The sequence below is a fragment of the Marmota flaviventris genome, chromosome 3 (genome assembly GCF_047511675.1).
Source record: "Marmota flaviventris isolate mMarFla1 chromosome 3, mMarFla1.hap1, whole genome shotgun sequence".
In the NCBI taxonomy this organism is placed as follows: domain Eukaryota; kingdom Metazoa; phylum Chordata; class Mammalia; order Rodentia; family Sciuridae; genus Marmota; species Marmota flaviventris.
The window spans coordinates 96123649-96151314 of record NC_092500.1 but is presented as its reverse complement, the minus strand read 5'-3'; the positions used below and the strand labels follow the sequence as shown (position 1 = coordinate 96151314).

Sequence of the window (27666 nt, the reverse complement as noted above, 5' to 3'; positions counted from 1 at the left end):
AAAGCTAAACCATTTGGACTATTCTTAATCAGCTACTATTGCCAAATACTGTATAACCAAACATAGGCTGATTATGATCAAAGCTCCAGTTCTTCCTCAGCCTGCACTGCCTCTGTGACATGAAACATGACAGGCAGCCGGAAATTACTACTTTTGGGGGGAGGGGCCAGGAGACTTGGCCATACATGTAAAGTCTCCCTGGTCATACATGTAAGTAAACAAGAGATATCAAATTGACTAATGTCATTAGCTGTTCAGAATCCCTTACCAAAAAGTCACAACCTTCAGACTGATCAAGCAAGAGAAGATTCTGGCACCTCAGATGCTTCGAGTCTGGGGAAGAGCTGGTTTTGGTGATAATCCTAGTGAGTTTTTATTCTGACCTTCTCAGGGATCTATGCTTGAGGTAACTCTGCCCAGCAGGGAAAAGCTTCACATAAAGTACAAACAGGTGCCACATCTCCGTGTGGGAGCGCCCCTGGTGCAGGTCTGCCCACCCTACTCAATTGTCCACGACCTCCTCTTGGTTCTGTTCTTGTCCTAGCCTTTTTTCATCTTCAGCGTCCTCATCCCTGCTCCCGTCTTGCTCCTCTGGGTCTGTTTTATTTCCCCCTTCTGTCTTGTCCTTCTTCTTTTGCTCTGAAGTTTCCTCTTGCCTTTCCTTCCTGCCTACATGCTTCCAGAGCTGCTTTTGAGAGGGCAATGAGCCCCTGGAACGTCATCTCTTCTGTGACCAAGAGCACATCACTGGCATTGGGCCACCTGTGCTTCCCTTTCATTGCAGAGTGGTTGGCACAGGATGTGGCATCCAGCAGTGACAGTGGCAGCTTTGGAGATGGTCTCTGGGCCTGCTTGATGATCTGGTGGTGACCGCATGGGGCAGGTTTAGGTCCTCTGGCCTCTGCCTCTGCTGCTGCAGGGGTTAGTGCCTCTTCAGCCTCTGGCCTCCTTTTCAGGCAGCCACTGAGTCCCCACTTCCTGCATAGCTCACTCAAAAGATTGGTTTCTGATATCCAGATTCCACCTGGATTTTCTCGGGCTGCGAAGGGCTAATTATAACTACTATTTTGACAAAGGAGATTAAATACATATTGTCGCGACCCCTTGCCCACAAGGAAGACGCAACTCAGGAATCTTCTTTCAGCAGTTTATTCAGGCCTTTGATATTTCTTCTTCTCTCTCTTGGATGCCCCTCCCAGCCTTAATAAAGCATCTCAAGCCCCAATGCAAAGCTGCCACGTGGAGCTTTCTCATAGGGTGATAAGGGATTACGTGCCAACTCTCCAAAAAAGGAGTTGTTTATCACAGGCCACAGTGGAAGCCGGCGCCATCTTCTAATGGCGGCCACAGTCTATAGGAACGGCTCACCACAGTTCCCCCTTCTGTTTTATAAAACAATGCAGGCGAAAGTAGAGGTCCTATCCCACTGTGCAGAAGTGGCTGCATAGTATGACTCAGTCCTAAGGAGGGCCCTTCCCCAGATCTGAGGCCATATCAGCCGACGCCTTTTTTCGTGGGGCGGGGCGTGGACGCGTCTAACCCGCATGCAATAGGACATGCTCTCCTTGAGGTCCACGTCAAGGATCACTCAAGTGCAGTGCCTTGCCTCGCATCCTGTATCGTGACAATGGTGGACGAAGGGGGATAGCTGAGGCTGAACTGTGGCTGTTTATAATGACAAACAAGTTGACAGCACCCTTAAAGAAAGGCACGGACTTCAAGACGATAGAAAAGCACTAGTGTGGAAACCCATCTGCGTGCAATGGCAGTAAGACCGGCAGAGTGCAAGGGCTTTCCAACACTAAGAGAATAACAAGGAAAGTCATGTCGATCCCAGTGCAATGTTATAATAACTTGGGGTGTAACGACCATGTCAAAGGTTTACTGCTTAAGATGCGCAAGCCAGACTTGAGGCAAGTTGCCATTTTCTAAAGCTGCAAGAGCTTGTATGATTATAGCCTTATCGTGAGCACTGCGGGCCTTAAGGCGACAGAGAAACCACAAACAGAGGAACATACCGAAGCAACACATTGCACCAAAAATGCCTACTCCCACCCACTCTTTGAAGAAGGAAAAAGCAGAAGATATCCAATCGGTGAATTGACCCAAAGTCACTGGTTCAACACGGGTACTATTCAAAACAGCAATCTGAGTTAGTTGAGACTGGATCATGTCTTCCGCTGCCATGGACCAATTTCCGGCCAAATATTCGCCAATGATGCGGGAGGCATTTCTGGAATCATTAAATCTGACAGAGGTTATGCATAAATGTGCACGTTGATCAACACAACCCAAAAGCACTAAGTCAGCCAATTCTTCTACCTGAGCTTGGAGTAAATCTATCCTTTGGTTGGCAGCTAAAATCCCTGACAAAATATGTTGATTAATTGAATTTTGGGATTCAAGTATGGTGGAAGTTTGTTGAACAACTTGATTAATGGTGGCAGCAGTTTGTACTTGACTGGCCATGGCCACTCCGGCCGTAACCGCTGCAGCAGCAGACACTGCCACAGCTGTCACTATAGCTGCCGTAATTCCAAAATCCCTGCGGACTCTAAGTAGCTCAACAATGGGGAATTTATCTGGGTCCGCAGTGACTGGGATTGGGACAAAAGTTGGAATTTTCATAACCACTGCTACAGTCCAAGAACCATTCCAACACTCAGATAAGAGACAGGTAACACTAGAACAATTAAGCATCCCCTGTAATGTAACATTAGCCAAAAGAAACAGGAACGGAGATTGGAGACAGACTGCTGCGGAGGGTAATGTAGCATTAGATAATTGTGAATTATTTGCAAAAATTTTAAGCCTCCTACCTCGCTCCGAGTCTTGGGTACTGCCAGAAACATTAAACAGCCAACTTTGGACTCCTAATATTTCCCTGGGGAAACACAAGCGCGGACTAGACTAGCCCAATCTGAGGGAGTCATACAAAATCTAGTAAGTCCCTCCACCTGAGTGAGAGTGAAAGCGGCATCTATGCCATAAGTGCGGACGGATTCTGCCAAGGTTTTAACTATCTTAAAGTCTAAAGGCTCATGATATCTTCCCCTATTATTGTCCTGAAATACAGGGTATGCAAGTCCCATATCTATATTAACTGTCCTCCAAACTTGCGCATGAAAAGATCTCCCGGAACCTTGGCTCCCCCCCACATACGGAGGTGGGGCAATCGGCACCATATCTTCTTCTAGATATTCTACCTCCTCCTCCTCAGAGTTTTGTTGACCGATGTTAACTCCCTTCCCCTTCTTACAGTAGGCCTGCGTGCCTTGTGTCTCCTTTTTCTTCTTTATCTTATGTAGTTGTTGTAACAATATATCAAGGTCCTCAGAACTCTCTGAGTCGCTTGTGTTCTCAGGCGTTTTTAATTCGGTCAAGTCTGGGTAGAGCCTTCTCCTATTTTTATCTTCAGGCTCTTTTGCCTTCTCACTACTGTTACTTTTAATACTCTCTGCCACTTCACTACATGATCCTTCAGATTTTTCCTCATGCAGCTGCTCAAGAATAGCTTGACCCTCACTCACAGCTTCCTGGCATTTACCATCTGTTATACATCCTCTAACTAACTTCCAAAGTGGTATAATGCCACCCTGCAAGGTACCTTGCTCATGAGCAAAATCTAGATCTTTCCCTAATTTGTCCCAGCTGGGAACCGTAAGACTCCCTGAAAAAGCAAACCAAGGAGCCGCTATATCAGCTTCTCTTAAAAACATCTGCAAAGTACTCTGCTTTATCTTAAGTCCTTTTGAATGTAACAACCCATCTAGGGCCAACAAAATTGGGCTTGAAGAAGCAACACCCATAATGTTTTTAAAACTATAAAGAAAGTGAAAGTACAAAAATCCCCGCTCTCTTCCTTTTACAGGGGAGCGTTCCTTTTTATGAATTCCCCGCTCTCTTCCTTTTACAGGGAAGCGTCCCTGTCGTCACAACAACAAAAGAAGCACAAAAAACAAAAGCGAAATGACACAACAAAAGAAACACAGAAAACAGAAGTGAAAGTAGAAGCGAAAGTACACAGTGCAGCTGCAATAAAATGTAATGCTCTCTCTTTCTTTACAGAGGAGCTGCCCCGCTTTGGTCGCGGATCCCACTTACTTGGGACTAACCCCGCTTTGGTCGCGGATCCCACTTACCTGGGACTAACCGGTGCACCACCCCTGACTGCTGAAAGTTCTGGTTCCCGGGTCTCGGCACCACTTGTCGCGACCCCTTGCCCACAAGGAAGACGCAACTCAGGAATCTTCTTTCAGCAGTTTATTCAGGCCTTTGATATTTCTTCTTCTCCCTCTCGGATGCCCCTCCCAGCCTTAATAAAGCATCTCAAGCCCCAATGCAAAGCTGCCACGTGGAGCTTTCTCATAGGGTGATAAGGGATTACGTGCCAACTCTCCAAAAAAGGAGTTGTTTATCACAGGCCACAGTGGAAGCCGGCGCCATCTTCTAATGGCGGCCACAGTCTATAGGAACGGCTCACCACAACATATATTTAATGAAAATGGTATAATTGAATTTTTGTATCTCCCAAGACTGTATTTAAATAATTTCCAAATTTAAAGAAAATCTATATCAGACTATGTGTTTCTTGATTTGGCATTTATTGATTTAGGGTTTAATAAAATATTACTTCTGCTTTTAACACAACTATTTTAGACGAAGAACTTCCCTCATGTCTCAAGTTTTCTTGTTGCCAGTGCAAACCAGCATTCTTAGCTGCCGACCCAAGTTTCTGCTTTGGGCCTTTCCCCAGGGCCTCTTGTTATAGTGGATGGAGGCTTCTTCACTGTCTTTGATCTTCTCTACCTTTAATAGGGATAAAATAGATATCTTGTTTTATTAGTTTTCTAAGGTGGCTATAACAAAGTGTCACAAATCGACTTGCTTAAAAACCAGAAGATGTTCTCTCTCTAGTTCTCTGGGCGCTAGAAGTCCAAAATCAAGATGTCAGCAGGAGCATCTCTAGGAAAGAGTCTCTGCCTGCTTCTTCTTGCTTCTTGGGGTTGCTGGCAATCCTTGGTCTGTGGGTGCCTTGACAGTCCAGTTTCTGCCCCTTGTCTTCTCAGAGTGTATTCCCTCTATGGCTATGTCTGTTTTTCTCTTCTGAGCAGGATACCCATCATTGGATTAGAACCTGTGCTAATCCAGAATAACCTCATTTTAACCAATTCCATCTACAAAGACCCTATTTCCAAATAAGGTCACCTTCTGAGGTTCTGTGTGGACATGAGAGGAAAATATTCAATTTAATATATATTCCCTGTGGCATTTCTGCCCTCAGTTTCTAAGCTCCAGGTACAATGAACCCATTTAAATATACATCAGCCTCTTCCTATTGTACCTGACGTACTTCTTACTAAAGGCCTTTAGCTGTTTATAAGGGAGTAAAACATTCTTATTCTGATCTTTCCCAAAAAAGGGATGAAAACTATTGGCTAAAAGGGCAGAGGCAGAGATTGGTGCTGCTCCATTGAATTGGTTCCTCAGCTCTCTTAACCAGGGGTCTTGGATATCCAAGGTCCTATGGTCATGTTCACATTGGTGGCAAAGAGACAGAAACTCAAGGACCCATTCTCCTGACTCTCATTCCAGCACTCTTTTTTCCCCTATTGGTTATTTTTAGTTATACCCAACATTAGGATTCATTTTGACATAATTATGAAAGCATGGAATATAATTTGCTCTCATTCAGTCTCCAGTATTTCCCCTTTCTCTCCTTTCCTTCCTACCCCTATTTTCTTCCCTCTACTATACTGATCTTTGTGCTTGTATTTTTTAAAATTTAGTATCTTGTGGATATACATGAAAGTGAAATACACTGTGGTATATTCATATATGTACACAGGAAAGTTAGGTCAGATTCATTCCACTGTTCTTCCCTTGTCCCAACTCTTCTCCCTCCCCTGAAACACCTTCATCTAGTCCACCAATCTGACTTCTATTTTGATGGATTCTGCATCCCCCCACACCAAATTGTTTCCCTTTTATTTTGAACTAGCTTCTGCATGTCAGAGAAAGATAGTAGACATTCAAATGTCTACTTGGGGGTCTCACTTATTTCACTTAGCATGATAGTCTCTAGTTCATCCATTTACCAGAAAAATGTCATAAGTTCATTATTCTTTATGGCTGAAAAACACTCCATTGTGTATATATACTGCATTTTCTTTCTCCCATTCATCTATTGAAGAGCACCAACATTGGTTCCATAGCTTGGTTATTGTGAATTGTGGTGCTATAAACATTGATGTAGTTGTATCCCTATAGTATGCTGATTTTAGATATTTTGGATCTCTACTGGGTTATGAGGTGGTTCCATTTCTAGTTTTTTAAAGCGTCACCATACTGCTTTTCAGAGTTGCTGCACTAATTTGCAGTCCCCCCAACAATGTATGAGTGTACCTTTTTGCCCAAATCCTTGCCAACATTTATTATTATTTGTATTCTTGATAGTTGCTATTCTGACTGGAATAAGATAAAGTCTCAATGTAGTTTTGATTTGCATTTCCCTAATTGCTAGAGATGTTGAAAATTTTTGTGTATTTTTTGGCCATTTCTATTTCTTCTTTTGAGAAGTCTCTGTTTAAGTTCTTCTGCCCATGTATTAATTGGATTATTTTGGATTTTTTTTTTTGGTGTCAAGTTTTTTGCATCCCTCAAATATTCTGGATATTAATGCCCTATCAGAGGAACAGGTGGCAAAGATCTTCTCCCCTTCTATAGGTTCTCTCTTCATGTTTTTAATCATCTCCTTTGCTGTATAGAAGCTTTTTAATTTGTTGCCATCCAATTTATTGAATTTTGGTTTTATAGGAATCTTGTTAAGGAAGTCAGTTCCTTTGCTGACATGTTCAAGAGTTTCTGGTCTAATCCTAGGTCTTTCATCCAGTTTGAGTTGGCTTTTATGCAGTGAGAGATGGAGGTCAAGCTTCATTCTTCTACATATGGATTTCCAGTTTTCCCAGTACAATTTGTTAAAAAGTCTATCTTTTCTCCAATGTCTGTTTTTGGCACCTTTGTCTACTATAAGATAACTGTATTTATGTGGTTTTGTCTCTTTCTTTTACTCTATTCCATTGGGTTTCATGTCTGTTTTGGTGCTAGTACCATGCTTTTTTTTTTTTTTTAAATTATAGCTCTGTAGTATAATTTGAGGTCTGGTATTGTGGTGCCACCAGCATCACTTTTTTTGGCTCAGATTTGCTTTGGCTATTCTGGATATCTTATTTTTTTCCAAATGAATTTGAGAACTTGTCACGCCACTGTCTTATACCAGATTCATGAGGAAATAAATAATACATTCCTATGATGTAGTATTTATTTGTTCATGACAAATTTTAAGTTGTTTTATTTCTTGGCCTGAGCCTATGAATTGAAATATCAACATGAGAAGTCATGAGAATCTATATGGCCACTGACAGATGTGTGAGCATCATTGTCTAGACCTGTTTTCCTCATGACATCTGAGACATTTTGGCTCCAGCCAGAGTGTCTTGACTACCAACCAGGTACCTGTCTTCTAATTCTTGATTATTTTCTTCTGAGACCCTTCCCTTAATTTGTGAGTGTCAGGAGCCTACACCCCAACTACAGAGCTATCATCATATTGCTACTTCTGGGGCACACTCAGAATGCATGGGCCTGCTAGGGCCAGTTTTGCTATTATATGGGGACAAAGTGGCTTTGACCTCTTTCCACACTCTTTCATGGACTGAACAATCATCCCTCCTCTGGCTATTCAACACTCCAAAAGGCTTGTGCATTCACCCCTCTATCTGAGTATTTCTAGATTTGTTAAATTTGTTAAACATTTTATTTTCAATACTCCTGCTTCCCTTTGTCTTCCTATTTTAAAAAATTATCAAAGTGTATCTTTCTAAGCTGAATGCTATGGGCCACTTTGTTTAGTCTATTTGTATTAGTATTCTACTGTTCTCTTGCTTGTACTAGCTCCCAATTGAGCATGAATATACCATTTCCAACCATTTCCAGATCATTAATAAAGCTGTGAAGAAAGACAGGTCTTACTCCAAACCCTGTGGCACCAATTAGACACTTACCCTCAAATGGGATCGTTGGCAATTTATCATTACCCTATGGTCTTTCAGCCAGTGTTTAATCAATGAGGCTGGGTTCCTGTCCAAGCCAATTTTAAACTAAGTTCCCAAGGAAACTTTCTTGAGACAAATTGCTTTTTTGAAACTGTCTATTCACTGGTAGTCTTTCCAGCTGCTTAGTTTGGAGCACACAAACCTGCCAGACCATTTCTTTGCCTCTAAGTATTTTTCAAGGTAGGAGCATTCATCTCTTTTCACTTTCAACAACCTTCTCTCCTTAAAGGAAAGAAAGTTGAAAGAGAACTAAATCATTGCGATCAGCTCCCTTCTGTATTACCAGTGACTGAAATGTTGTCTGGATGGGTATAGAAAGAATAGCACATGGTCTACTCTGAATAAGGCTTTGGTCACCCAGTTCTGCCACCCCAGACATACCTAGGTGCACAGCTCTCTAGAAAGGTCCTATAAAAGGAAATCAATGACACGGGTGGATGTCCACCAAGCTCAAGGAGTCTGAGGATCAAATCACAATTACTGAGCATCAATTATGCTTTAAAACTTATACAGAGTTGTCTACACAAACCTAAAGACATTATAGCCTACACTCTCAGTGACTTCAAATCTAGCAGTGGTGGAATTGTAAACTCAGTACCTGGGCTATCCATCTTTCAACTCTTGTGAAAATACCCACAGCTGTTCCCTATTAGGGCTTGAGGTAGTAGAGGACCCTAACATTTATAAATACATTTGAAATTATATTACCTGGCATGACAAAACTTCTAATGTTTTTCAAATTAATACTGCTCCCAACTGGGTTAGGCTATCAGAGAATGAAAGGTACTTTTCTTGGGGGAATTATGTAAATAAGCTTGATGGGAGAAGCCTGTGTATTAGAGAGTTAGCTCTAGTGGTAAGCACATGCCACATTCGAGACAAAAACAGGCAGGAAGCTCCAAAATCACCTTCACCAGAGGTCTTTGCAAGTGTGATGTTAGAACCTCTACATCCAAATCACCAGAGTGAGTAAGATGAGCCAAGAGAGCCAGCCAGGAGCCATACCTAGAATCTTCTGATCCATAGTTTAACTGGTGATCCATTGCACCACTGACCTTCAACCCACCTGAGTAAATAAGATGTAGATTTCTGTCTGGTATCTTAGACCTACTCCATCACAGATTCTGAATATGAATCTGCATTTTAATAAGTGCTTAGGTTGTCCTAAATCAGGAATTTTTAAACCTGAGTTCCCAGGTATGTTAGAGTATGTTTCTCATACTTTACTTGGCATAAGGCTCATGTGGAAAGTGGAAAAATGTAGGTCCTCAAGAATATACTTCTTATAGGTTCTTCCCTAAGTGTGGGATAGGGTGAGAGACCTGCCTATGATTTTAATCAGCATCTTGGATCTCTCCGATGCAGGTAGTCCAGGGACCTAACTCTGAGAAATCCTGGAGATGGAGATTCTGTGCCTGAATCCCCATCTTCCAGCCCACTCCTGACTTTGCATGCATGTGCCTCTGTGCCATTTTATGGTTAGGAAGATCAGAGTCCAATGGGTTTCAGTCCAGAGCAAAGTTAATATGCACTGACATAGAGGCAGGTAAGAAGCCTACAGCTAAAAGACTTGCCAGATATAGGCAAGAAAACTTACCAGTTCCAATACTTTCTTGTGCCTATGTGTATGCAATTTAATAAAAGAGAGACTGTTAACCAGCCACTGAAGAAACTGCTCCTTCAGGTGAGCTATTTGCTACACAAATGATGCATAAGCCCTGTCCCAGCAGAAGTTTTGATTCGTTTTTCTTACTGCCCAGCCTTCAGGCATTATTTTAGGGAAAGCCAAGTTTAAAATTTAAATAAATAAATAATAATAATATTTATATTACTAAAAATCTACCTCTGAAAATACACTCCTCTGTTTTCTGACAGCAGAGGTGCATGTCCTGAAGCCTCTGAACAGTCTCCCATGGAGGACCACTTCTGCTTCCCTCGTTATGTAACTGAAAGACAAGTGCAGGCTGTATTTGCTCGCTCTCCTGCGATTTATAGTTAAACTGAATATTTTCTTGTATACACGATTTCACAGGTGTTTAACCTAGCTCCCATTGTGTTCCCATGAAGCACTCAGTTTATTTTTTTACTTTCTTTTGTTTCATTTTAGTGGTGGTCAGGTTGGTGAAGAAAAAATAAAACCCCAGGAAAAAAAAATATATTTTTTAGTTATAGTTGGACACAATACCTTCATTTTATTTATTTATTTTTATATGGTGCTGAGGATCGAACCCTGTGCCTCACATGTACTAGGTAAATGCTCTACCACTGAGCTACAACCCCAGCCCCCCCAAAACATTTTAAGGTCCAAATTTTTGGAATCTCTGCCAAGGACACAGCACATTGGCGTGGGAAGAACTCGGCTGTGGAAGCTGGAAGATCCCAGCAATGGCTCCCACATGACTGGGAAGGCTGTGAGCCTCAGCTTCCCCATCGGCATGGAGGCAGATGGCCTCACTCCACTTGTCTGGGGAGGCTCACTTTTTCTCAACCTAGTCAGCAGAATTCAGTACCTTTTCCTTCCCTCCCGGTGAATCCACCCATGCCACAAGGATTGCAGAGCCAGGAAATTTTGTATAGTGATGGAGGAGGGTTTGACATGGCAATGAAATCTTCTAACTCCAAGTCTCATCCCCAAATGTTTCATCTTCCTGCTCCTCAACAGGATCTCTGCTCCCTCTCTGCTTCCCATGGTGCTCCCACTCACTGGCTGAGTTTTCTTGGTCTCCTACTTCCTCTCTCTCCTGCTTCTCTGCAGGCCACTCAATCACTGTTCATTGCTTGACCCAGCTACACCTATAGCCTCCAGGGGCACAGAAAACAAGGAACCATCCTCTTCCCTCACCTCGTCCCTCCCTTTACTTTGGAAAACACAAGTGATTCAGAAGTTAGATATGATTTCATAATGATCTCAACTTTCACCTCCTTTTTAAGAACCTTTAAATGAATTCCAGCCGTGCTCATGCTGATATAAAGGGTGAGCAGGTTTACGTAACACACTAGAAAATCTGAAGAGGCCCAAGGCTGGAGGCACTTCCCAGGGTCTGCCCCCACCCCAATGCTCAAGAAGTAGCATTTCCCCGTGTCCTGAGTCCATGCTAGGCACAGGCCAGAGAGGCAGGGCAGGAAAGACAGATGGACACTCTATAAAGGGGAAATCATGCCTATTTCACAGGGCTGTCCTAAAGACCAAGTGAAATAACATCTACAAAAGACCAAATGGTCTGTCTTGCACTCAAGAGTTTAAAGGAAAGCTCTGCTGTGTACACCTAGACACAGTCTCCCTGCTGGTTAACTTTCCCAGCAAAAATAAAGTGTGACTGATCCCCCTGGTATGGACACCCCATGAGGCCAGGGATTCTGTCCTGTGTGTTTCTCACTACGTATCCATTGTATCTAGAATATGCTTTGGCATGAAGCAGTGGTTGGTATGCAGTTGTTGAGTTGAATGAAAGAACAAATATATGGGTGAAAGCCTGCAGACAGCAGAATGGGCTCAGACAGGTGAAATAATGGTTCAAAGACTTACAGCGGTGTGGCTGTAGAACTGAGAAGTTAATTTGGTCTCTGTCCCACAGCACAGTGTCTTTCTTGTGCCCCATGATCAACCATAATCCAGGGTGATCTGATCTAAGGGTCAAATCTCCAAGAACACAGTCAGGAGACGCTTGGAGTCTGGCACTCAGCAAGGATTAAAAATCATCATGTCTCCAGTGTCTTAAATGGATCTTCTTCATGAAAGCCACTTTATTTACTATCTCTTAGCCATACTGCCCTTCCTTAAGTTCTTCAAATCTACTTCACGGCCTTTGCACATGCAATGCCTTAGAACACTATTTACCTGGCTCTGCCTTGACTAAGTTCTTTTCATCCTTCAAGCCTTAGTTTACATGAGCTTTCTTGAGAATCCATCCCTACTGTCTGCTATGGTCTAAATATTTGTGTCCCCCTCCCTCCAAATTCATATAGAAACCTAATCTTTAGTGTGATAGTATTAAAAGATGAGGGCCTTTGGGAAGTGATTAGATTATGAGGGTTCTGCCTTCTTGAATAAGATTAGTGCCCTATAAAAGGAACCTAAAAAGCTCATTTGTCTCTTCTACCTTAGGAAGGCACAGCCAGAAGATACCATCTATGAACAAGGAAATGGTGAAGAACCTCACTAGACACTTGACTGTTGCCTTGATCTTGAAACTTCCCAGCCTCCAGAACTGTGGACACTAAATTTCTATTTTTTTTATAAGTTACCCAGTCAGCCTGAACAGACTAAGACTGTATTCACATAGAAATTTTTTCAGTTATTTTTTTTCCATTATTTGCTTGTGATTACTTGTTTAGCTGTTCTCTTCCTATATAGGGCCAGGGCATTTCTACTCTGTTGACTTTTGTATCATCAGTGCTAACACAGTGTCTGTAGTGAATGAATCAATAAACAAATCTGTTATCCAATAAAAGGCAAAGGGTTTTGGGATGAGGCATCTTCCCATTAGTTATCCTAGTGACTATTTGAATATGCAGTGTTTCAAGGAGCAACTCCCAGAACGTAACGGGCTCTTTGAGCCAACCCCAGCTTGAGAGAGGAGCCTTCACAATGCATTCTATGATTGTGAGCTTTTGTTTAGGTCTGTTTCTAACTCTTCAAGTAGATCCCAGGCAAATGACTTGATATGTCTTCATCACAGCAGAAACCCAGACAAGGAAATTATATGCTCTACTGTTGGTTCCTACTTACAAATTAAGTATAGCAAGCTGTGATAACAGTTGTATACATATTCAATTGGAGCCTTATTGGGGCATCTTTTTAAATTTATATCCTGTTATAGTACATAGAACTGGAATTTAAAAGCTATTTTAGATCACAGTGAAAAAAAATATTTACTGAGAGCTTATGCAGTGCCTAGCCCCAGGAAAAAAAAGAATATAGAAAAGTCCCAAGCCCATGGGCTCTGTTCTCAAGAAGCAGACTATTTAGTTAGATGAACACATTTTATACACAAGATACGATTATACCTCTTAATGCATGCAATGAACAGGATAGACACTAAGTACGATTGAACTTAAAGGAGGAGAATAAATGTGTGCTGGTGTCTTAAGGGAAAGGAATGTGAATGAGGTGAAATTTAACTGGACTTTGAAAGATAGGGGAGAATAAATCAACATATTTATTGAGTGCCTACTGTGCATAAGATATGACACTAAATACTATGGGGGATACAAAGAATTATAAGACAGGGTCTTTGCCCTTGGCAAGTTCGTGATCTACTTGTAGAGACAGGACATAAATCAATGAGAGGTTAAATAACATTATGAGAGATAAATAGCCACCGAGACAATGGCAGCATAGGAGATGTCACGGGGCGTTGTGGGTTTAGTTACACAATGAATGATATAGACCACAAAAACATCAGAGTTCAAACAGGTGGGTTGGAAAGACTCCTCAGAAGATAGAGGACTGAAACTGCAGTTTGAAGGATGGGTAAGAAGGTGATGGAGGATGATGGGGGACATTACCAGGGAGGGAGAGTGGAGAATGACCTACCTGCAGAGGCAGGGTGGGAAAGTCTGTCAGAGGAAAATGAGTGAGCCAGGCTGGTTAGAGCAGATGAAAAGTCAGAAGACGAAGTGTTAGGAGCAAAGCTGGGAGGAGCATTAAGACTGGACTATGAAGGTGATCAAAGCTAGCTGCTGAGCTTACACATTCCCTCCACACCATTAAAAGCCACTGAAGATTTTGCTTAGGAGCATGATGCTTAGAGGTGGATCAGACATGCGTCTTGAATGTTTCAAACCTGGATTTCAGGAGGATTCAGTGACGCCTGCACACTCATGTACCGAGCACCTGAGATTGGCCAGATGTGGGCCTATCCAAAGATGCAAAGATTAGTAACATAGGGGCCCCTGCAAAGGAACTGAACAGATGCTTCACAGAAGAAATATAAATGGTCACCAAATATATGAATGAATATTCAACATCTCTAGCAATTGGAGAAATGCAAATGAAAACTACACTGAGATTCCACCTCACTCCAGTCAGAATGGCAATTATCAGGAATGTAAGTAATAATAAATGTTGGTGAGGGTGTGGGGAAAAAGGTACACTCACACATTGCTGATGGGACTGCAAATTGGTGAAACCACCCTGGAAAGCAGTGTGAAGATTTCTCAGAAACTTGGAATGGAACCACCATTTGACCCAGTTATTCTACTCCTTGATTTATATGCAAAGGACTTAAAATCAACATACTATGGTGAGCGCCATATCAATGTTTATAGTGGCTCAGTTCACAATAGCTAAGCTATGGAACCCACCTATAGGTGCCCTTCAACAGATGAATAGTTTAAAAATTTTATATATATATATATATATATATATATATATATATATATACACACACACATACACATATATACACAATGGAATATTACTCAGCCATAAAAAAGTAAAATTAATGGCATTTGCCAGTAAATGGATGGAACTGGAGACTATTGTGCTAAGTGAAATAAGCCAATCCCCCAAATCTAAAGGCCAAATGTTCTTTCTGATATGTGTATGCTAACACACAATAAGGAATGGGAGAGAATAGGATTTCACTGGATTATACCAAAGGGAATGAAGGGAAGGGAGGGGGAGTAGGAAAGACAACAGAATGAATCAGACATATCTTTCCTATTTCATATATGAATATGCAACCAGTGAAACTCCACATAATATACAACCACAAGAATGGGATCCTAAGTTATACTCCATGTACATATAATGTGTCGAAATACACTCTACTATTATGTAAAAAATAATATAGGACCCCTGGCTCAAATTTCTTAAGTGTAAAGTGACGTAATGCTAAGTAAGCAATTTTAGCAATTTCAATATCTTCCAGAAACAACAGACAATATCATAGAGAGGAGTTCAGGAATCAGGAGGGGGAACTTCAGATTTCAGCTGTATGGAAAGGGAAGGAAAACTTCAATTTAGGTGCATAGAATTCAAGGTAAAGGAGGGATTTTTTTCCCCACAAAAATGTTTAGAGGGCAAAGGCAAACCTAAGATTTAAGCTCAGAGCAAGGCTCAGGAGGAGGGATGCAGATTGTAGAGGGCACAATCTGTCACTCTTCAATAGTGAGGTGGGGGCTGCTTTGCAGAGTTCGAGGTTGGGGTGATGGAAAAAAAGCCCTTGGAAGGTTGTTATGGTTTGGATGTAAGGTGTCCCCCAAAAGCTCACGTGTGAAATAGTGCAAGAAGGTTCAGAGGAGAAATGGTTGGGTTGTGAGAATCTTAACCCAATCAGTGAATTAATCCCCTGAATTAACTGAGTGGTAACCCAAGTGGTAGGGTGTGGCTGGAGGAGGTGGGAATTGGGGGGTGGCTTTGGGTATATATTTGTATCTGGCCAGTGGACTCTCTCTTTCTCTTCTTCCTGATCATCATGTGATGATCCTCTGCCACACTTTCCTGCCATGATGTTCGGCCTCACCTTGAGCCCTGAGGAATGGAGCCTGAGTTCTATGGACTAAGACCTCTGAAACTGTGAGCCCTCAAGTAAACTTTTCCTCCTCTATATTTGTTCTGGTTAGATCTTTTAGTCAACAGCAGCGAAAGAGCTGACTAAAACAAGGGCCTCGTCAAGCAACCAATCCTCTGGTCTTGGGAAGTTTTGACCCAAAACTGGATGACCGTGTTATGAATATCACACAAAAAGATTCCCTAAAGCTGATAGAAAATTGGATCAGTTAAAGAGTTTCAACCCTGGTGTTTATTAAGAAGAGTGTTGTTACTAATAAAGTCTAAAAATTTGGAAGTTTATAAATGATTTCCCCTGTTATAGTAATGAATCAAGAACATCAAATTTCTCCAAAATAATACTTTTTAATTTACTGACTGCATTTAAGTATGGTTCCCTGAGTGAGAAAGCAGGGAAACTTACCTGAAAGCTAACTTACTTGGAAACTGGAAGGTAATTCCCAGCCCATGGCAGGTCCCCCAATATCTGTGGCTTACGTGACTATCATTGACATTGGTGTGTATGGTTGAAAAATGTTGGGTGTGTTAAGCAAACCACAGGTTCTCTTGTGACACAATATTTCTATGGCACTGTGCTGTGATTTAACAATTAGAAGATTAATTGTTAATCTTCTAATTGTTAAATTAGATTTGTATACAAATAAACTAATGGAGGCCTTTGTGAGTATATGTGATTTCCATAAAGCAGGAAGAATTTTTCAGGATCAAGTCAAAAAAGATGACCAAGAGATTGGAAAATAGAGTGGCCATTTCTAGAGATGAAGGTATTAGGGGTTTTAGACCTTTTCTTTCCTCTGGATACAGCTATCCACACCTCTGTGTCAAATTTCTCTCTTTGTACCAAGTACCTGACTAAATCTTCCATTTCTTGGAGTTTTGATGCTAATCACCCATGGATCACTCTTTTTGGGCCCAAACTCCATCGATGACATCTGCTGCATCTCCGTGGCAGATGATGTGGTGGACCTCCAGTGAACAGCAGCCTGTGTGTGCCAGGGGATAGGGCGCCGCCAGCCGTGAGTGATGAGTGGAGAAGAGATGGGAGTGTGAGTGTTTCCTGTGATGGTCCCAGCCTTCTTTCCACCCACGGGGACAGTGTGCTTCCTCTCTCTTCCTCAGAAGAGCAAGTGGGGTCATTGCTTATTGAGAATCGTGAGTATCTTTTTTATCCAAAGACATCAGCAACAGAAACCAGGGACTTGAGTCCCCTATCGTTCACTCTGCCAATTGTCCCTTGCTGTATTCTCTACTGTTTGTTTTCATCCATTTATAAATAACCTCATGTTGTGGTCAGGCACTTCTTTTAAGCATTGCTGGGGCCTTGGATGATGGTTGTCTTCCCTCGACGGGCTCTGCTGAGAAAACGCCAGAGGAACTTCAACAAAAACTCCCCCTCCTACTTGGCCTCAATCTGGACTTCCTTTCTTTCTTTCTTACCTTCTATTGGCTTCCTGCTCTCTGTTTTCCATCCCATTGCCTCCCCCAATATTCATGTTCAAAGACGCTTTGAACACAACAAGAATACTGCCAGAGCTAATTATAACTGCACATGAATTTTGTTACATCATAAATTTCTTTCTTATCCTGAATATCTCAAATTGACCTTTGATCAATAAAGAGAATTAATGTGATAATTTCTCTCTCCCTTTTCCCTCTCTTTAGTTTCTACTGAGGGGAACATTTTTTTTCCCATCCCTGTCTGTGTGTCTTTTTTTAAGTTCCCTGTCCCTTGCACCCTTATTTAAACCTAAAATATTGGTGAATTCTCACTTCAGGCTCCGAGTTCACTAGCAGAACAGTTCAGTACAGATGGAGGCCAACGCAGATTCCTTAAAGGTCAGCAACAGTGAGGTGTGGAGGCTAAAGTGCAGTGAACAAAAGACGCTAAATGACTTGAACATTCTGTGGGATGTGTATTTTGGGAAATGATCCAGGACAGTGCCCGAGGTGAGCAGGATTCCGTGGTGGTGTGTGTGAACTTGCAGTTGGTCTGTGTTGAGCAGCCCGCTGCAGATCTCAGTAGCAGCTTGATCTCAGGTGTGACCTTAACTGCGCTAAGAAGTTTCCTATTAAACAGGGGTAGTGACAATTCCTGTCTCAGAGGGCTTGAGGCAGAACTTAGCTAAGACTTATGAAAACATTTAGCATGGTACGAGGCATAAGAACTTGATCCACAAGTGGTAGCAATCACTCTATGTAATCCCTTTCTAATGCCTTCCCCTGGTAGGCAAATTGTGACCACTATTTCTTCAACAATCTCCTTGAGAAATTCTTGGTGCATGGAAATGATGTTCAGAACTCATCATAAGCCTTAGGAAAAGAAGGAGTAAAGGCAAGGACTGTTTGCCCTGTAGACAATGCCAATAACTGAGTTGATATCAACTTAGGAAACTTCCGCACTGTCCAAGACATTAACCTGCTTGCTGTGGGCTTGTCTCAGTGATATGTTAGTATGAGATGTGTGTGTGTGTGTGTGTGTGTGTGTGTGTGTGTGTGTGTGTGTCAAAGGGAATATTTTCTATTGCTTTGAGATTGGTGCCTGGTACAAGGCCTACCAAGGGCTAGGGCGAGGACCTCTCCCCAGGAGGCTGGGGTGAACTCTAGTTCACAGTCTGAGAGGTGGAGGACTGAGGGGCAGAAGAGGTCAAATTGGAGGTGAATTGTTTACATCAAGAGTTGTGCTGCAGGGAGGCTCCTAGGACATGAGAGCTCACACCTGGGCCCCAGGAGACACTGCCCACAGTTGGAGGACTGATGCCTGGAGGGCTTCCGGGGCCAGTCTGTGTAAGCTAGGGAAGCAGAGAAGTCATCAGAGAGAGGACTGCAGCAGTAGCCAGCCATGGACCCCTCCCCCTGCCTTCTCCCCACTTCAACACACCAGAGGAGTCAGGACGAGGGCAGGAAAGGTGGCTCAGAGACCAAGCACAGTCCCAGGTCCCAGCTTGTTAGGGCTTAAAATGTGTCTTCAAAAAGATATGCTTATGTACCTCAGAAAGTGACCTTATTTGGAAATAGAATCTCACAGAGGCAATGACATTAAAATGAGGTCATTAGGGTAGGTCCCAATCCAATGTGACCATGTATTTCCTAATGAAAGGGGAAATTTGGACATAGATATACAGAGGAAAGACGAGTGGACAGACATAGAGAGAACGCCAGGTGATGATGGAGAGATGCTGCTGTAACCTAGTTGGGGCCATGAACTGGAAAAGGCAAGAGAGCTTTTAGAAGGATCACAGCCCTGATTTGGGGCTTTCAGCCTCCAGATTGTTGAGACAATAATTTTCTATTGCTCTCAGCCACCCAATTTGTTGCACCTTGTTACCTCAGCTTCAGGAAGCTTCTATGAAGCTCAAAGCTTTGCAGGTGGGAGGGGAAGGAGGTGTGATTTAAGTCCATTGATGACTGAAACTTTCACTTGAGCTGAACGTTAAGAGCCAAACATGACCAAAAAGTTATAGAATCTACCAAAATTTTATCAAAGGATGTGCTCTGTAGGAAAGGGTAGTTCTACAGAGCATAGCTGGAAGCAATGACTGGAAAAAACACAATTATTTTATGCATACACCCCATCACGTTCAGACTGCACAGCAAACCGGTTTCATACAGATCCAAACATCCTCTGCCCACCAGATGCTTGGGAATTTTGCCAGGATTACTCTCAGGCTGCATGCTGGTTTCCATGACAATGCATGTAAGAGACAATCCTATAACTACCCAGTTTGCAGACTAGGAACTAGTAGTAGTTTTAAATGCTATACCTGCTAATGTTTTGTGATTAAACCTGATGTTTAGTGATGTACCCTTGGGACCATGAATCACCGAAATCTGAGAGAACTCAAGAACAATAATGGAACTCACTCAATGAATCCATTTACATTACAGGTAGAATAGAGAGAAGACCCCTTTCCATGTCTTGTTTTTGTGATTAGATTAGTACAAGGAAGCTCCTTACCCAAGAGAGTCTCTACCATAGTCTAATTCCCAGTGTCCTTTCCCAAGCTTGAGTAAGGTAATGGGCTTTGTTTCATTCCCATTTAGCCCACTGAGGTGTGCCATTACGCTTTTGCACAGTCCCAAGAGGTTGTGGGCTATAAGCCAAGTTTCAGGGGTGGAGCATCACCCAGGATTTCTACCCCTCTTCCTCCTGGGGAGTGAGGCAGGGAGAGAAGTCTCATCAGGGTGGGAAGTCAGCTATGTTCACCCTGCAGGATCTCAGCAGGACTTATTACTGCAATTAGCACTTTCTCTCTTGCAGGGCAGTGAGGGCAGCTCAGCTAGGGCCTCCTCATCACAAACTCTAATTTTCTTCACCTCACAGGACTGGAATTATTTAGAGTTATTTTCCTGATTCTTTGATTCACTAGACGGTTCTTGTTGGTATGCCTGTTGAGCATTGGTAAGTTTGGAAATACTGGAAACCCTAGAAGAAGAGGCATTGAAGGAGACAGTGAGGGATGGTAGAATGGCTGGGGGAGGGCACAGAGACATGTCTGGGACTACCATGGGGTCCCCAGGATTGAAAAGAAGATGATGTTACCAGGACTCTGAGCAAGGGAAAGGAAGCTCTCCTATTTATAAGGCTACCTCTTTAACAGTTATCTTCAGACACCCCTGGGTGCTCTTGGTGGGAAATCAAGTCTCTCCTCCTTAAGACCTAATCTTCCTTCCCATCACAACTGGGCCATGGGTGGTTGAGTTTTGGATGTTTATTCTGACTTATTAGTTGGATCTACTGGTGAAGGAGGAAGGGCCAGACGGCAACCAGAATTAAAGAGGTCTATTTGCTTTCTATAAAATAAGCTTCACTGTTGTGAAATGCTTATATCATTTCAAGAAACTCCTCTGGATCATTTTTTCTCCCTCTCTGACTTTACAAATTGAGATCTATTGACCATTGCCCCTTTCCTATCTTCTTTCCTTGGCTTTTAGGACTTCACATTCATCTGGTTTTGCCCTCATCTCTTGGGCGGCTCATTTTCCATTCATTCTCTGCTTCCTTTGCCCCTACCTGTCCTTTGAATGCTGTTCTCTCCCAGTTTTTGTTCTTAGCCCTTTGACATTCTTTCTTTCTGAGTTTTTTCCATTCATTTCCTTACTGATGATTTTCTGATCTCTATTTCTAGCCCAGGAAGTGTTTTCAACTCTAGGCTCAGAATTCCATTTCTTATTCAAAATATAATTCCATCTTTATATAATGCAAACACTTGCAGTAGACACACCTAAAATCTTCTATTCCTTCCCACTCTGCAAATCAGACTTTTCTCTTCTATTATCCCAAATTCCACCAGCTAGCAAGATCAGAAATGCAGGAAGCCTTTCATAATTTCATATTCTAACATCACACCCACCAATCACCCAATCCTAATAATGCCACCACCTAACTAGACCTTGTCTGTCTCCATCTACTTCTCTATTCCAATGCCACAGTCCAGATTAACACTGACTGGCATCTGAGGGGAATGTTAGATGTGTGGGTTCTCCAAGTTGGCTTGTTTTTTTTTGGTATGTATCTTGTTTTGTTTTGGTATACTTTCAAAACATCATTTAACTGTATTCATCATTTATTTAGAGAGAAATTGCAAAAAAGCAACACCCATGGAAGGAGCACTAAAGCCAAGAGAGTTGACTTCAGAGAGTATAAAAGAGTTAGCCTACAGGCTGGGAGGAGAAGGGGTAGTTAATGGTACCCAAATACAGCTAGAGAGGAGTAGTAAATTCCGTTTCCCACAGCACAAGAGGGTGCTGATAGTTCAAAATAATTTATTGTATGTATTTTATAAAGAACTAGAAGCACCCATAGATTTCTAACACACACAAAAAGGATATATATTTAAGCAGAGAGAAATGCTAATTACTCTGATTTGATCAGTACACATTGTGTGTATATAATAATATATACATGACACATACATATGTCTATACATACACAAACATATTATATATGTCAAATTATCACACTTGTATATTTCCTTATGAAATTATTTACTTGTCTTGCTTTTTATTTTTATTTTTCTAACTTTTAATTTTGATTTGTAAATTAACAGATACACACACACATATATAAATATATATATGAGGTACAAGTGATGATATGATTCATGAATATGATGTGGAATAATTAAATCAACTAATGGATATATCCATCACCTCAAATAATTATTGTTGTTATTAGAAATTTACTGTTGATGATTTTGAAATGTAAAGTACATTATTATTGACTATATTTTATGTGCTGTGCAATGTATCTCAAAGAAAAAGAAAGCTTATTCCTCCTAACTATAGCTGTATATCCTCTCTCTGACCATCATCTATCTTCCCATCTTCCATCAGCACCCACCTAGGGTAAACACTATTCTACTCTCTGCTTCCTTCAGTTTGATTATTTTAGATTTCATTATTGGTAAGAACATGCAATGTTTGTCTATCTGTGCCTGGCTTATTTCAGTTAATATGCTGTTCTCCGATTGCATTCATGTTTTGCAAATGCAAAATCTCTTTTTCTTTTAAGGCTTATTAGTATTCCATTGTGCATATATATCACATTTTCTTTATCCATTCTTTTGTTAATGGTTGATATCACTAATCATCAGGGAAATGCAAATTATAACCACAATGAGATATCATCTCACACTTGTCATATTGGCTATGTTTTAAAAAAAATGGAAGATAACAAGTGTTGGTGAGGATGTGGAGAGAAGGAAACCCATTACACTATTAGTGAGAATGTAAATCAGTGTAAATATTAGGGGAAACTATATGGAGTTTTTTTTTTCAAACAATAAAAATATCATATGACCTATTGATTCTACTTCTAGATATTTACCCCCAAATTTTTAAATCACTTTGTCAAAAAGATGTCTGCAATCTCAAGTTTACTGTAGCACTATTCATAATAGTCAAGTGAGGGACTCAACCTAAGTGTCTAATCACAGATAAAACAATTTATCTGCTGTAAGTCAGCTTACGTCCTTTGGTAAGGTTTGCAGAGGATGCTTGAGGCCGGGAGATGGCTCCATGATCATAGAGATTTATCAAAGCATTACTTCCAGTCACATAGACTTCTGCTTGGGAAAGCATTTCTAAACATAAAATTATAGCCAATTTATGGCTTTTCCGTGAATGTTTTATAAACTTACTGATCCTCACTACCAGGTCCTTCCAGCTGACTCCCCTTAATTTGGTTCTGATCTCCTGGAGTATGCATTGACTTCCTATTGGGTCTATCTTAATTCTTGCTGTTCTTCAAACCATTTTTCATAAGACAGAATATTTTCCAAATGCATATCTGAGAGTGCCACTCATCTGAGAAACCACATTGCAGAATTGAAAGAACTTACACTATGTTTTAAACTCTACAGCCTGCTTCCTCAGCCTTAGGGTCAGGTTGAACTGCAACGTGACTTACCTAGCATTTGTTTTCTGAATGTAGCCTCGTCTGTAACCTCACATCCTGTCTCTTTCTCTTTCTCTATACTCCAGCCATATTTATCCATTTTCAATGTCCAGATATGCCATTTTCTTCTACTCTGGGTATTCATGAATTATTTTCTTCTATGTAGGACACTTTGTTCTCCATCCTTTCTTTTCCTTGGCTAACTTCAATGCATCCTCCCTATATCAGTGTAAAACTCTTTCAGTGAGTTTGTCCCTAGACAAGATTCATCACCTTCAGTTTCTATGTACTTTCCTTATTATTATAACACCAATTCTTTACATTGCTATCACTAGTTTAATTTTCTCTAAGTTTCCATAAAGACAGGGTTCATGACTATCTTATATCCTTTGTGCCTAACTAGTAGCTAACAAATGCTGTACTCATTTAGAGAAAGAATACCTAAATGAATGTATGAATGGCTGAGTTAGTGTCCTTACTTTATAGCTTATTATTCCCTGGACTCCATATCTAATTGGCAACCAAGGCTGGTGTGTTCTAATTTTTACCACCCCTCATATGCTTTCCCTCTTCTATCTTATAGTTGGATCATGACAGTCATCTCCTACTTGCCTTCAGTTTGGCACTGCATTTAATCTCCATATGGACATCTGAAATAAACATCCATGTCCTTTCCTTTCTAGTCCACTGTATAAACATTAAAAACCCTTTTGCAGGCCTGATCAATTTCTGCAACTCCATCCCCCTCTTTCTCATGACCTAGCAATGCTGAATTACCTAGAGTTCTTTTGAATATTCCAGAATATTCTATGTCTTCTAGCTTCTTTCCAGCTTTTATTCATGCTTAGCACATCTCATGCCATTTTGTGTACTTGGAGAAGCCTTATATACTTTTAAAAACTCAATTTGAGGGTGCTTCTAGGGAGTTAGTCTGAACCCTTCTTTCTTTGTGCCTGAGATGAATTAGTGGCTATCATAGCCTGGATACTATTTTTTTGCATGCATTCTGGTTGTCGGAACCTTTCTACTCTTGGGGGCAGAGGCCATAATCTGATTCATTTAATATTCCCAGCAACTAGACCAAGGCTGGCACATTTTGCTGAAAAATGCAGGTGATCCACAGTATTCTATGCATTAAGGAGCTACTACTCTAAGATGTTCAGCATGTTGAACTAGCATCCTGGCAGACTTATCTAGAAAAGTAGCTATGAACTCCTTTCTCCTATTTGAAAGTCTGAGCAGCCTAGGACTGAACTGAGAAAGGAATATATTATAATTTATCCCACAACTTATTTGATGAGGTCTCCCTTCCTGCTGACTCTTACTTGAGCATTTCCTGAAAGGTAAAATCTTGAGTCTATTTCTGCCTTTTAATGATATATAACTTTTTCTATTTCCTAATGCCAGCCCCTAGGAAGGAGGAAGCTTAGCAGTAGAGGCTTTCAAAAGGTGCCAAGCAGTAGTTTATAGTGAAGGGCTAGACTTCCATGTTATTAGTGGTATTGGTCAGCCATGGTGGAGATGCAGGGTGAGATATCAGTGGTGGGCCCAGGGAAGGGGATGGAAATAAACTAGGGGCATGAGGGCCAGGTCTAGAGAGACCGACCTGGCTATAGAACTGACCCTGCAAGTAGTCACACAATAGCATAAGTACTGGTCCTGTCTCAGATTCTGAGATGGCTCTTTAAGACGTTTACTCCCCAAGGAGTGGGTATGACAGAGAATCTCAGAGCTCAGGAGTACAGTGACTTGGAAGCACGACTTGTCTTTCCTGCTTGAGTGAAAGCCAGAACTGTGACTGGAAATAGGTTCAGCTCTACACCCCTTTCACTTGGAGCCAACCCCAATGGGAATCTGAGGATAAAGAAGAGTTAGGGCTGGGTCTAGGAGGGAATTTTCTTTCCAGAAGCACAAAGTACGTTCTGGGTGCTATGGAGCCCACTAAAGGAACATGCAGTTAAGGGCTGAATTAAGTCTAGGCTCCTCTCACTGATAGAAACAGGGTCCCAAATATTACATTCTTTGTTTCTCAGTTGTCAGGAAGGGGTTAGATCAACCTAAAGTTTGGAGTTCTTTAGAATATTTGTAATCTACATTTTATGTTAGAAGTTCTGAAATCCTAAATGGCCAAGAGCATATAGTAATTAGGAAAGTTAAATTTAAATCAAGATGCAAGTTATTTGAGCCCATCCAATAAAATTTGAGTAAGTTAAAAATGTTTTAAAATAAAATAATCAATGTTGGTGAGGGCACAGTTGAACAGACCTTCTAGCACATTCCTGGTTTTAGATTGGTGCGACCATTATGGGAAGTAATTTGTACATTCATGTCAAACCCCTTTAAAAAGTTCATCCTTGAATGAGTGTTTACTGGTGTCTATTCAACCCTCATTTCTGCCTTTCTCCTTCTTAATACAGTTCAGGTCTTTGGATATCATCCTTCTCCAAGAAACCATTTATTTGCAACTGGGGAAGTTGATCCCCTCCCTACCTTCCTGGATGTCTCTGATTGGCTTAAAACTAGTTGGAACATCTGAAGCACTGGTCCACAGTGTTTGATTGGTGCATGGGTACAGGGTGTATATTCTAATAAGGGTGAATTCTAAGACTCTTGCTTGGAAATCTGAATCAAATACCTTCTCTCACTCTGGATGTGGCTGAGAACATTGATAGCCCTGTTTGTGGCTGGTAGCCATCCAAGTTTGAGTTTAATTTTCTGCTATTTGCCCCTTAAAATCTGCCAACTTTGACCCAGTAATTTCACTTCTAGGAATATTTCCTAACAAAATAATCATAAATTCATACAAAAAACCCTAAGTACACTATGATTTATAAGAGGAAAAAAAATAGGAAACAACCTACATAAAGTCCTCAAATGGGGGAAGGTTAAATAAATTATATTGTGCTCATAGGAGGAAATTTTATGAAACTATTACAAATCATGTTTCTGAAGACTATTTAATGACCTTGGAAAATGCCCACAGTATAGCATAAAGTATAAAAAATAAGATGTAAAATTGGATTCACATAATGCGATCCCATTATCTTATTTACATATAGAGAGATTGGAAGGAAATACACCAGAATATTAACAGTTGTTTATGGGTTATTTTTACTACCCACTTTATAGGTTTTGAACATTTAATTTTTTTAAAATGTGCATATATCACTTTTATATCAGACAAAATTTGATAAACATGACCAATATTTTTACAGCTTTGACCCTGGGACAGAGACCTCAAAGGTGACAACATGCTCTTTTTTTTTTTTTTTAATTTTGCTGAGGTATATATTCGAATCATGCATACCCCTACAGGCTATTATGATGAAACATTGTAAACTCTGCCACCCTTTATGTAGGCCAGGCATTTTATGGAGCTCAGCCCCGGAGAGAAATTAGGCTCAGGTAGAGCCAAGGCAAAATCTGTGACTCGACACAGTAGCAAATACTTCTCACCAGAAGAACAGAATTAGTGCCCTTCTTCTTCTTGGTGTCAGGCTGAATCTGAAGTTGTGTCTCCTGTTTCCGGACTCTCCCCTCATGATGCACAGGTTTAGAATTGTCACTGCATTTTGCAGATGGGAAACCAAAATGCTCTGGGAAGTGACTCACCCGTAGCCAGACTGTGATATAGCTGCAAAGAAACAGTTTAGAACCAGGGCCATCTGCTGCTCCGATTAGGGGCTCAGTGCCCAAGGTAGCTTATCTCTTGGAGCTATTTCCCACAGGCTGGTGTTGAGGGCAACATCCTCTACCTAGAAGGCCTGGCTCAGTGCAAGACATCTCCATTTAATCTCAACTGACTCAGATAGAGTCTGAGGAATGTAGTCTCAGGGACGTCTGGTTGAGAAAACCATGGTAAGTGAGAGGGACACATGTCTGAGTTTACTTTCTCTCCACTATCTGCCTCCCCTCTGCATCCTGCTTTCTTCTGAAAGGGGAACAGGAGATCACTGTTGTATAGTTATCAAGAACATTTCCTCTGAATCGGGTTGATTGATTTGAACCGGGGTACTGTCATGAATTTTCTGACTTTGGAAAAGATACTTCTCCTAAGTCTCAGTTTTCATATTTGTTTATTAGGGACAATAATCATACCTCACTCATAAGTTTGTGATAATGGAATACAATAATACATGTAAGAGTACCTGGTGCATAATGAAGGCACAATAAGTTGATCATTTATATTACTAGCAAGTAGTAGCTGGAATGGGTTTGTAAAATGGTGCAACTTCTTCCGAGAACCATTTGGTGAGTTCTAGTAAAGTTGAGGACATACATACCCTATGACCAAGAAGCTCTTCTCCTGGGCATCTGCTTGCATAGGCATAAGAAGCAGATATAGAAATGTTCATATCAGAAACATTTGTATTCACAAGCTGAGAACAATTCATATTTTCATTCATTCAGGAGGATGAATGACTCAGTATGTAGTCATATAATGAAATACCATATATCAGCTAAGATAAGAGAGCTAAAGCTATACAGATCAACATAGATGAATCTCATGAATATAAAGCTGAGGAAAAATAGTGAAACAGTTGCTGAACACATACAGAATGCTGGGTTTTATAGATGCTAAACAACTATACATCCAGAAGGGATATGTATATATGTAAGGAAAGCATAAAGAAATGATA

General features: G+C 41.1%; 1 pseudogene; it reads right to left on the bottom strand.

The window, feature by feature from the left end:
* Positions 1–502: 502 nt before the first annotated feature.
* Positions 503–27350, bottom strand: LOC114108343 (DNA polymerase epsilon subunit 3 pseudogene; annotated as a pseudogene).
* Positions 27351–27666: the final 316 nt, after the last annotated feature.